Raw genomic sequence first — 11,336 nt, forward strand, 5'->3', positions numbered from 1 at the left:
TCTTCTGTTCAACACAGACTGACAGACAATTCACAGACTTTTTCCAATGAAAATACCATTCTTCCATTCACCGCATTCAGAAACTGATGCATTCCAAACATTGTTGCAGATAGCTCCAAACTCCATACAAAACATCGAAGGAAGTCAAAGTGACTGCTTATCTTTAATACCAAGGCCTGGTCACCGTCGTAAACCACTCACCGCGCTTTTTAAACTTGGTGTTCTACTTGCCTAGGTTGCTTCATTGTTGCGAATAATGAACCAAAACAAAAAGTTGTCACCTGTTTTTGCATTCCGTCCCAAACCACTTGTGGGGTGCTTCATCATGATTTGTGCTGCATATGGGCTCAGGGTTATTGGAAGGGGATGGGGGCACAAACCAGAAGAAGGGAAGGACTGCTCTGCCTTGTTATAAACAAACAAGCTCATCACAGGACCTGGACTGTGGTACCCATCTGTTGGCAGAAAGGTTCCATAACAGGAAACACTTCCTGCAGGAAATGGGGAGGCCCAAACAGTGACAAATTCACCTTCGGGAAAATAAAATCTGATGTAAATCCTGGGGAAGTCGAATGAAATTCACATGCTGGAATTGCCATCATTATTTTTCCAGTTTGAAAATTAGAACAGTTGTGTGCTGCTCATGAAATCATTCTGACAGCAATAAGATGGCACAATTTTGTTTTGTGAGTCCTTTAAATCTCTTCTGCATGCAAATCCACATTTTGCAACAGGCCAGTGAATGCTGCAAGGCACCTGAAAAAGTTTGCACTTTATTTCACTGTGGAGAGCTAGAAGAAGAGTTTCAATTGTATTGTAGGCATATAATTTTTTAAAAATATCAACCTGTCCATAAGCTTTTATGGACAACACTGGAGCAGGTGGGACTTGTGCCCAAGCCTTCTGGCCCAGAGCTAGGGACACATATCACTGCACCACAACACTCTGCAAAATCTCTCATTATGGAGGACTTCAAGTTTAATTACTTTTCATCAAGTTATTCAGACATTTTATGACACATGACTGCAACAGATAGAATTTGAATCTGGACCTTTTAGGCAGAAGGTAGGGACATTATCACTGCATCAGTGTGTAGGATAAAGTCTTTCAGAGCACTTCAAAAAAATACATGGGCATTTCTGATGAAATCAGATGAAAGGTAAAGCCCAGATCTGCAGAGCTCAATGTCCAAGGGGTGGGGGCTGCAGATGCAGGTAACTTAGTGTGTCTAATGATAAAAAAACATTTGTCTCCCTTATTGATGCTTGGACGGTGCTTCTCAGTTCACAAGTGAAGAACTTAGAGTTGTTTCCAGACAGCTAGTTTCAGTGATTCATTGCCAGAATAATTAAAAGCAAGATTTACTCGACTGAACCTTTTCTATCATTGCTATTAAACAAACTGTTGATACTCACTTGTTCAGGAGGCTAACCAACACACTTTCAGTGGTGGTATATGTTTTGTATGTCGAAAGAAATACGCAGACATAGGAAAAATCCTTGTTCATGAAAGCAACTATTAAATTTTCCACAAGTTTTTCCACAGTGCCAGAGTTGAGAATTCGAACTTTGCTGGTATCAGAGAGATTTGAAGGAAGCTGATTTGTTGATGTCTATGGAGAGTACAAATGAACAAAGTAAAAACGATGCAGGAACAACTTTCATTTGTGAAGATCATTGACATGGCAGAAACATTTCAAAATGCTTCACCTTTCCATTATCATTTAAAAATCAGCCCATCTTCATGGAGCTATTTTACTCGGACAACTCACCTAAAGCTTGGTCAGAAAGATCGGTTTGAGGACAAAGAGAAGATGTTTTGGAAGGGTGTTCCAGAATAAAGAAGATCAAGCATGCGAGGAAATTCAAAGTGGGCAGAATTAGAACGACAAACATATGAGCATTGCAGGGCTGGGGGAGGATACATTCTTGGGGAGGTACAATACGTTCAATCCAATGACAAAGCAGCTGGTCTCTTCTTGTGTTATTTCAACCATTTTAAAATCAAACCTCAAGTCAAAACATCACAGAAATATGGCCAGCCCGATTAATATAAAACCAAAATTTGAATCTTGGAGTTATTTTGGATCGACCTCAAGAGTATTAAAACATAATTTGAAGTAAACAAGCATTTAATATTAAAGCCCTTCATCTGCCCAGCCACTCCTTCTCAATTTCTACTTTGATCCAGTCATCAGAGGGCCAGAAACTTTCCACGGCAGGGACACTGTGCAATTATGTGCATCAAGTTCTGTCTCCACCTCTCGGCCACAGCATACAACAGCAAACAGGACAGTCCAGCTTCAATCACGTTTGAACTCTCTGCTAACATTATCACTGATCTCACATTTCTGAACAATATTGTTTTTTAGCAATCTAATTACTCTTGAAAGTAAGCTTACAGAACTGGGAGGAAAGCAGAGAGTTGTAAAATGTTTGCTGCCTTGGCAGAAAATAGAAGGAGGGAGAGAATTGAAGAAAAAGGAAACCTCAGTTTTTATGTTCCACACCTAGTGCTGTGCAAAGTCTCTTCCAATGTGCAGCCTGAGCATTATCAAACTTGATACTGGAAAATTCATCATTTGCAGTCTGAACGATTCAAAATTTAAATGCTTCAGTTGGAAACATGCTGGAATTCATATAAATGGAACTTCATACCAAATGGTTGACCCCCTTCATGTAACTGGTCTTTCACTTCCCACTGTCTCTGCTCCATAAATAAGTGACTGTCGATTGCAGTGGATTCCTGACATTAATTTACATTTCGCCTCAAAAGCAAGGTGGTTCTTTCCTCTCCTTTATATGTTCTCTTCCACTAAAAGCATGGATGCTAGAAAGATTGTCACTTCCCAGAAATCAGTTTTGTCAGTTGGGGCCAGGCCTGGCAGGGGAGAAAGGGGGTTGGAGTCTGGGGTCGGTGCTCTCCGGAGCATGAGAGACAAGTTTGGGGACTTTTGAATGGGTATGACGAAGGAGGACTGTGTATTCAGTTGTCTATTTTTTGACGTGCAACTATATACTTAATTTCTTCAGCACTCTCCAAAATCTCCAAATTAAAATGAAGACTTAAACAGTACAGCACAGTGCAGGCTCTTCAGCTCACAATGTTGTGCCAACCTGTTATCCTACAAAGAGCAATCTACCCTTCATACGCTACATTTTACTATCCTCCATGTCCCTATCCAAGATTCGCTTCAAAGTCTCGGAAGTATCTGACTCCACTACCATTGCTAGCAGTGCACTCCACGTGCCTACCACCCTCTGTGTAAAGAATCGAACTTTGACGTCTCTCCTATACCTTCCGACAATCAATTTAAAATTACGCACCTTCATAATTGTCATTTCCGCCCTGGGGAGAAAAAGTCTCTGACTATCCACTCTCTCTAAGCTTCTCATCCTCTTGTAAACCTCTATCAAATCAGCTCGCATCCTTCTTCGCTACAATGAAAAAAGCCTGAACCTTTCTTCAAAAGACCTCCCTCTCGTCGAGGCAGCATCCTGGAACATCTCCTCTGCAGCCTCTCTCAAGGTTCCACATCTTTCCTGTAATGAGCTGACCAGAACTGAACACAATATTCCAAGAGCAGTCTTACCAGAGTTTTGCAGAGCTGCACAACCAGCCCAGCTCATCCCCTCGCCCCACTGCATCCCAAAACCAGCCCAGCCTGTCTCTGCATCCCTAACCTGTTCTTCCTCTCAACCATCCCTTCCTCCCACCTCAAGCCGCACCTCCATTTCCGACCTACTAACCTCATCCCACCTGCTCGACTTGTCCGTCTTCCCTGGAGTGACCTATCCCCTCCATACCTCGCCTCCTATACTCTCCTCTCCACCTATCTTCTTTTCTCTCTATCTTCGGTACACCTTCCCTCTCTCCCTATTTATTCCAGAACCCTCTCCCCATGCCCCTCTCTGATGAAGGGTCTAGGCCCGAAACATCAGCTTTTGTGCTCCTGAGATGCTGTTTGGCCTGCTGTGTTCATCCAGCTTCACACTTTCTTACATTTAGTTTGCACCTTTTCTTTACTGTTTGCGAGTGATACCTTTCTTTCATTCTGTGGAGGTCTGTAATTGAAAATACCGAATGTGTAAGTTTTGCAGTGAAACAGGCAGTAGACCTCACCTCCACTTCAACTCTATTGTAAATAAATGGGCAATTCCATCCAATTTCTGGCAGATTAACGCAACTTGCCATAACCCCAATATACACCATTAAAACACAGGCAAATTAGTTGTGCAGAAGAAGAGTAAAGGCAGACGGGAGACAAACCATACTCACTCCTGAACCTCTTGCAGCTTTGTTGGTTGCTTGTTTGCTGTGGTGTCGGTTAAAGATTACTTGATAGGCAACTCCTTCTTCCAGCTCCCACCCCCAGCTTGGCCACTGCTTGGGCTGTCAAAGAATAGAAACAAAACACTCAGTAAATCCCTCTGAACAGATTCTTCCTCCAATTTAACAACTAGAATACAAAGATGAAAAGTTACAAATAATTATTGACTCTGCAGAAGAGTGTTGGAAACTTTGCCTTCACCATGTGATGCTTTCACAACAGCACAAAAATATTCTGCAGCAATGCTCACAGGACTTCTTGCACACTTTAAGGTGAGTTTGCAGCATTTACTACATTGATAAAAATTCAAGTTATCACTATTTCCAAATTTGAAATAAAACGTACTTATGCTCAGACTGACTTGATACTCAGTGCAGAAACTGTACACAGTAAAACAAAATAGAAGGCTCTTACAAACAATGTTCACTTTTGTAACAATACTCCCTCGCATTCCAGTGTTTAAACTAAAAGATGAAAAGAGTTAATGTTAGCCAGTGCACTGTATGGACGGCATTCATGAATCAAAAAATAGTATGTTACCATGAGAAAGGTGTTTGCTCCTTTCCTCACTCCTGAAATCAGTAATTCCCTGACAACATACAGGGAATGGCCAACGGCTCAATTTCCATTTTGATTTTGGTACCAAACGGATGCTACATAAACCGGGACATTCGTTTTAAGTGAATATATTGCAAGGGTCTTGCTTCAGTTCCATTCCTCACACCCACCTGCCACCCTACTTTGGCCATAATCAAATTAAGGTTTCTCCATCTCCGCAATTGCCTCTAGCATGGCAAATGCTAGAGACATCTGTGCTCCTATAACAGAAGACTTGGGCATACCTGACTGTCATTGTTGCATCAATGATTGCCGTGCCGACAGCTTCTGAGGATGTCAACTTAAAAATTAAATTTACCTCCTGAACTTTTCCACTTCAATTTGCTTCTTCAAAGTTGTCCTTCAAAATCTTTCTGATCAAGATTTGATCATCTGACCTCACATTTCCTACACAATTCAAGGTCGTATCTGCCTTTAAAATTCTCGATAATCATAGATGTCTCAGTGCAACAAAGGCACTGAAGATTAACATCAGTTATTTTTTTTAATTACAGTAGACCTGCCAAGCTATGAAGTAGGATGGCCAGGTATTCAGAAGGAAATTGAATTTCCTTGATCATTGTGTCAAATAATTGCTCTCACTTATGTCGCACTTCAGCACATGACATTCTTGTGATGGACTTTGAGATGGCAATTTCAAAAAAAATAAGGCAGCTGCAAAATTAATTTGGAAAAAGATGTGCAACTGAGTATGTTTCTGATCTATTATATTCAACTACAACTACAGGCAGCGGGTCGGGCAAATTGGCAAGTGACTTGAAGGACATTCCTTTTTCGTGAATCAGAAAAACTCAATTTTAAACCATTCAAATGGATGACTTTTCAGCGTTGAGCAAAACTGCATTTCTAACAGGCAGACATGCTGAGAAAATGGAAATAATTCTAAACGTTGAAAACTATCATCCTTTACATTGCTGGAAATAAAACAATAAATTCACCATTGTAGCTGGCTTTGAGTCAACAAAACACGAAGAGCCAATGTTCAGTCACAGGAACATACGCATTTTTCCAGAGTAGCATCCAGGAAATTGGGGAAAAAACGGAACAATGTTCCAGAAAAGGTAACGAGGGAGTTGCTCTCAAAGATTATTTAAACCATTAGCAGTTGAAAAAGGTGGCAGCACAGCAAGCTGAAGACTGGAAAACAAGTCACTAGTGAGCAATCTACACTCAGATTCGATAACTTGTACAGTATGAAGATGCATTACACCAATGTATTGAGTACTTCTGCTTCAGCAAGGGCAGTAATGCACCCAAACCTCAAATAATATCACACTGCTCAAGATCACAAACAGAAGACTCCCACAGCTTTTGAGGTATACTATGAAGATTAAGCAAACCAAAATCCAATTTTCTAGCACTTTTTATTTTCATTTCCACTCTTGGATGTGTCACAGATACACAATCGCTCCATCATGAAGCAAATTGTTCACTGAAAGCTCCAAGCTGAACAATATTGACCAGAATTGTTTTTTAAGTCACTACTCTCTGAAATTGCCAGCATAATCCAGGATGCCTCAGCACAAATTTTATTACATAACAATAAAACAAACACAAAAGAACTCTGAATTTCAGGTATTTACATTCCTTCACTGTCTCCTTCGAAATATTCCAGGCAACTTAGAAAAAGAAAGACCAAGATTTATTTTGTTTATAATTGTAAAAGCAGGGTTTTCTTGATAGATTATGAGTAGTGTTGACTTAGTCACACAGATTTGGACAATTCCAGTTTTGTTGCCAGCATTGTGCTGTATCAACTGGTGGTTCAGGGCATGAACATTACAACTTGCTTCAGTAAAAGCTACTGCAGTTATTTTACCAAAACTGTTGTGACTTTGCCACATTTTACCTGTTGCAGGAATGCTGTATGTACCTTCAAGAAAAAATAAACTGGCTATGGATATCATGACATTGTAGAACCTTACCATATCAAGACCCAAGATGAAACTGCAACAATATCTGTCTTTTGGGACCATTTAAGATGAAGCAGGGCTTGAAATATGTCCATCATTGTGCAGTCAGAAGAGCTACAGAGCATGCCCAGAAAGAGGCACGTCACATTGGACAGAGCTAGCGCCTGAATATATCAGGTTGCACAAGATATTCTCCTCTCTTACAGTTCCTTGTATGTATTTATATTTAATAAAGCCTGTGAAATGTTCACTTAAAAAAGAGTTCATCTGATGGTCAACTTACTTTTCACACATGACCACAGTCAAATTACTAACAGAGATTTTCTAAGTCTTCGGAGAAGGCACAAGGTTCAACATCTTCAATCAAGTTCAGTACACCCTCCCTCGCCCAGCATCTCTGATCCACATGTACACTGAGTAAGGTGGATGGTGATAGGAGATTCACAGCATTCAAATCAAAGCCACTTGCTGTCTTCATTAACTTGAGGGCAGACAGTCTCACTTTGCTTGGCCTCAACCTAATACTGCCAAGTGTCAGGATTATGTGCTGCGAGAATTCACTCTCAGAATTATCCCTCCATTCCATACATATCTTCAAGCCTTATAACAGCAGCCTTAATGATTAGTCACCAAATTATCAGAACAGTCTGAGAAAATATTTTCCAATAAATTTATATCTCATGATTTTCAACTAAAGCATCAGTCCTGCCATCTCCTTCTTAATCAGGCCATTATTTTGCTGCATGACTTAATGGGCTATTTCATTTAAATTGCAGCTTTTCAAAACTCTTCATCATCACTGGAAAATGATCCTGCCTGGTTTGATGAAATTCTCTGGGTATCAGGCAAACAGCAGGGAAACTTCACTGCAAGGAAGACACACGAAACAACTCCCAAAGTGTCACTGATTGACTGGGGCAGTACATCACCAACATTCACAATTAAGAATTGAAATGATGTGGTGTCCAGTCCTTTGCACCATTTGGAACACTGTTTCGGATGATGTCTCCCAAACACGATTTCGAGATAACCTAACACAGATTACCATATCTCCACACCTTCCCTTTTGTTCACATATTTCGGTATTTCAACAAAAAAGTGAGTTTTGCGTCCATTAGTTTTATGAAAATAATGGGAATAATAGGCTAACCAGCTTATATTGACACGAGGAATATTACAGTTCTGTCAAACATGTTCTTCTACAGCTTACTCTTTGTAGCAAGTGGTACTATCTCAGCAGCTGGAAAATCAGGACGCCCGAGCTTCAAGACCCTCAACTGTGTCAAGTTATCATGTCTCAACGAGATGCATTAAAATTGGTTTTAGTCTGCACTTCAGAATTCTGGCCTGAACTTAATAAAACCCCTTGGTCCATCAGAGAACTGAAATCCACGGAGAGCTTAAACATGATCATATCCTGGAGAGCCTTGTAAAGTTTATTCAATTGAAAAGACGGTGTGGCAGTCACAACTTTCACTCTTTAGGAAGGTCGGACTAATGATGGCACCAAAACATCACTCAGTCTTGCACACTATTTTGAAATAAACAGAAGTAAAAACAAGACATGGCAGCTAAACTATTGTGTCTCTTGAAAACTGAAGTCACAACAAGCAGGCAACTAGAACTGCACTAAAAAAGATGCACTTTATCCGAGCAAAGCAGACTGCTATTCAACCCAATGCGATCAAAATGAATGTTGCCGTCACATTGCCTAAAAAATATCCCAACATTCAATGGATGAATAATTTTAACTCAGAGTAGAAGATGCAGAAGATATTTCTGTTTCCCAACAGCCAGTATTGGAATTTTGTAAAGGTGCAAAGGAACAAGAGCTGCATCCACTCCCAGTTCCGCGCATCTTCCGTACCGACATGACAATTCATCAAATTGACCTGTAAATCGATTGTCTAATATCAAAGAGACGATCATGAAATGCAAAACACTCCTGTTCGTCTATTTCTCAAAATAGTAAGCCATGCACTTAATTTTTTTTTCAAAAAAGGAAATCAATTAAAAGCAATCAAGATCAGTTTTTGAGAAAGTTGTTTCAAAGAACCAAGTGAAATTCCTGAAAACCAATGTCAACACCTGGCTGTCATATTTTCTCACTATGGAAGGCTCAGCTATTAAGTCACCAAAGCAAGACTGGGCCCAGAGGCTTGGGATACTGCTGGGGTATGAAGGAAAATCCTTCAGTGCAGAATGGCTTGGCACCTCAGAGTACAAACAGCAAGTCTTCAATGCACTAATCTGCACATTCGTAGTCTCACGAAAAAAACCCCCTGAATGCATGTTCAATAATGCACATTTGGGTTTTAGCAAGCATATTAAATTATTACTGACCCTGAAAAAGTTAATGCAATACCTGCGGAACACAAATTCTTTCTTTTTACACATAAGTATGTTTTTTTTTACCATGCCTGTCGATAATAACTTTGTAATTCATGAAATTCATTAATTCCTGTCTGAAAATTTAATTCAAGAAAAGAAACGCGGTATTTATAACTTGTGGGTTTGCTGTCTTTGAGAATACTTCACATGATTGGTTTCTTGCCTTCTTTGCTGGCATCACCGCTCTGACATATTTGCACATCTCCTCATCCATGTGCCACATTAAAACTGTTTTTTTTCATCTGAGCCTCCTATTTATAATACTAACATATTTTAAATCTTAACTTATTTATTCAACACATCCTAGTGCCAAAAGTAAATCCTGAAATAGAAGATTTGCAGTTGTAGCACTGAAAATCATTTTTGATGGTACATGGAAATGTTTCTCAGATATTATATGCAATGCCGGGTATACTCTAGTATGCAGGAAAGCATATCAAACATTCCCAAGCATGGAAACAAATGCCAAAGGTTTCCAGTCACCATATAAACAAATGGAACTGCAACTTGCTTCAGAACTTGCTACAATTTTGTTTTTATTGCTTGTTTATAAGAAGTCTAGCTCAGAACACAATCATTTCAAATGCAATATTCCACGAAAACCAGGAGGAACGTGATCATCAATTGATAGAGAAAGCAAGCAAGAACAAGGTTGTTGACAGATGAACATGAGCCGAAAATTCACCAGAATCCCAGATGGCCACAGGATCGTTCTATTAAAAGTGGGTGGTTTAAACTGAAGGTCACCACATTTCAGGAGAGGGGTGAATGCTAGGAAAGAAAGTCCTTCAACATAGCCTCAACTGCTCGCAGGAATTAAACCCACCATACTGGTAACACTCTGCACCACAAAACCACAATCAAACTATCCAATTAATCATTCGTGACATTAAAATATTTAGGTGGTGTTTTTGACCAGTGCAGACTAAATGGGTCAAAAGGTCTTTTTGAGAACTGCGGATCTCTATCACTGTATAACATCGTCTGTCTGGTGATGTTATTCTGTACAATTTGATGTTTTCGGTCATGTCGCTCTCATTTCGGACACTGATTATCTACATTTCTACACAATGGGTAGACAAGGTAGAAGTAATTCCTGTGGACAATTATAATTTGAGTAACAATTTGAAATGGTCACTCATTTGAATTGAACACAAATGACACATGATTGACACAGACAACAAGAGTTTTGCAAGTCATGTAAATTAACCGCTTTTTCCCAGTTTATAAAACACCAAGGCAGTGATGTTTCGCCTATGAAGAGATGCAGTCATTACTTGGCTCGTGTCACATTTGCAATCCCAAGTGAAACAAAACAAAAAGCAAAAATGATACAACAAGGTATAGAGAAGGATGAACACAGCAGGCCAAGCAGCATCTCAGATTCTCCAGTACGTGCAGTTCCTAGTATCTCTGAAAAGCAAGAACGATTGACTGACTCCTCAACACCATTCGACAGGACTTCCCCAAATGCAGAAGCCTGGTGCTGACATGGAAAACTTCGTAAAATGTCAAGCTGACTTGTTCAAGAATGCAGATTCTGGGATGCAGCCAAGCCTGTGAAAGACTGCACGTGGGTTTGATACCAAACCCCCGCCAGCTTGAAAAGCACTGAGCTTCCCAGTTGGCTTTAGGAGGCACAGTACACCTCGGTGTGAAGGATAACAGAAAGCTGAGCATTTGCCACAGAATATTGCACAGAGGGAAGGAAAAGCATACCCCCTTCCTAATCAACCACACCTTCAGGATTTACACACGGTGTAACATATGGGCAGCGGGAAGCGTATTTACAATGACCCTGCGAGTCTGGCAGTGAAGTCAGAAGAAATGGCCACAGCACAAAATCAGTGGTAAACTTAATTCTCCATGGGAATTTCACTGAGTCTTGACGTCAAATCAAACCAATGACTGCTCCAAGACATGCACCAATTCTTACTAACACTTCACATTCTGTGTGAACAGAGCCCCGAACTGTAATGCAATCGAGGTAACAAGGTGTAGGGCTGGATGAACACAGCAGGCCAAGCACCATCTTAGGAGCAGGAAAGCTGACATTTCGGGCCTAGACTCTTCTGATGACCCTT

Source organism: Stegostoma tigrinum, chromosome 8, assembly GCF_030684315.1.
Source record: "Stegostoma tigrinum isolate sSteTig4 chromosome 8, sSteTig4.hap1, whole genome shotgun sequence".
Classification (NCBI taxonomy): Eukaryota; Metazoa; Chordata; class Chondrichthyes; order Orectolobiformes; family Stegostomatidae; genus Stegostoma; species Stegostoma tigrinum.